Source organism: Mastomys coucha, unplaced genomic scaffold (genome assembly GCF_008632895.1).
Source record: "Mastomys coucha isolate ucsf_1 unplaced genomic scaffold, UCSF_Mcou_1 pScaffold3, whole genome shotgun sequence".
Taxonomy (NCBI): domain Eukaryota; kingdom Metazoa; phylum Chordata; class Mammalia; order Rodentia; family Muridae; genus Mastomys; species Mastomys coucha.
Window position 1 is genome coordinate 51,454,555 of NW_022196909.1, and position 2,006 is coordinate 51,456,560.

Below are 2,006 nucleotides of genomic sequence, written 5' to 3' on the forward strand. Positions count from 1 at the left end.
AGCTAAAGGGTCATCTGCTCTGGAAAACCTCAGACCACCCTCATCCAGCACCTACAGGCTTCGGTGCACCCTGTGGCCTGTGTAGCACAGCTTGCTGAAGTGGAAATTTCTGGTTGTGTCATGAGATGCTTTCCTGAAGCAGACTCCTGTGAGGTTTCATTGAAGCAGACCTGAGAGAGGACACGTGATGTTTAGAGAGCATATAAGTAGGACCCAACAGACCACGATGGGTGTTTGCTTTGCTCGCCGTGCAAAGCTTCCTTCCTGCAAAGCTTCGTTGGTCTCCATCTTTGCTGGTCTTCACTTCGCTGAGAGAGGCATGGCAGAGAACTTCTGCCGGCATTCCGACTGGTTCTGATCACGTCCTCTGACTTGTGCAGATTCGAGGGAGGCCTAACTGTTTCTATTGGTATCTCATCCCTGTGGGAGAGGATTCCTGGTCATGAGTGGGTGCTGGGAACCGAACTCTGTCCTAGAAGAGCAGCAAGTCCTCTTAACCATTGAATCATCTCTCCAGCCCTAACTTTTTTTTTTTTTTTGATTATTTGTTTTGGTTTGGTTCTTTGAGCCATCTCTCCAACTCCACATTTCTTTTTTGATTGCCAGTTAAATAGAGTTTTAATTACAAAAGGGGGCATACATTGAAACCAACACATACACATAGCACTTCAGTGCTCATCAGAGTAATCACAAGGTATAACCTGAGATGTGCTAGGAGAACTTTTTTAAAGTGGTTTTTAAAGTTATCTTTATTATTTTTAATTGTAAGAGATTTATTTATCTCATACACATGAATGTTTTACCTGAATATGTCTGTGTACCACTTATGTGCCTGGTGTCCAGAGATATCAGAAGAGGACATCAGATCCCCTGAAACTGGAGCTACAGATGGTTATGAACAACTTTGTGGGTGTTGGGAATAGAACTTTGGCTCTCAAAAAAGAGCAGCCAGTGCTCTTAACTGCTTAGTCATTGCTCCAGTCCCTCATTTAACTTTCGAAACGCTGCTCAGTTGAATATTAAAAACATAAGCTAGTAGTGAGCATAACTCATTCTTTTTGAATTGATTTAAGTTTTATTGCATTATGATGAGAAAAGATACATGAATTCAATTTATCTGAATTTGTTAACATTTAAAAACATATTTTAAGTAAATAGAATTAAATCACATTCTTTTTTCCCTTTTGTACCCCAACTCCTCCCAGAGACCCCCCGTCAATACCTACAATACCTATTTTGTCATAGTCTCTAAAAATTATAAAATATCATACCAATAAAAATGAGTATTATAAAAGTTGTTTGATATAAAACAACAATTTAACAGTCTCATGAAGATGCTTGTCTACAGCAATACTGAAAATACATACGTTTTTCTCAATATAAATCTTAAATAACTCCAAACATATTAACTGTATATATTAAAATAATCACTACTAGTATTTTCTTAAATGAACATAAATATAAAAGTGGTTTTGTTTGTTTGCTTGTTTTGTATTTAGTAGAGCTTAAAATCTTGGCTCTTACTGTGGTAGCTTGATACCAGAGTTACAAACGTCAAGCAAAGCATTCAGTCTCACTCTTTGTTGTTCTCTTACAAGCCCCCTCCCAATTTAATTGTCTACATTACTTTTGGGTATATAAATACTTTTAAAATATGTAAGCTGTTCTGAAAACCATAGTATACTGTAAAAACATGAAATAAACAATATTACTAATAGAGAGCCTGAGATAGGAGAAGCATGATTTCAAGACCCTTATGCTGTACACAGCAAAACACTGTCACAAACAACAAGCTGAAAGTGTATATGGATTGTACAATATTGGACCTATTTCTTCAATTACAAAATTAGAGAGACCATTGGATGACAATCAACAAATTTCTAATTCCTCATGTTTTTGGATTTCAATCGATTAGGATATGTTGGTAATATTGATTTCCATATTAAGATATTAAGAAAAAGTAATTGTTACTTCCTGTTGTTTTTGTTTTAAGAGGTGGAATTAGG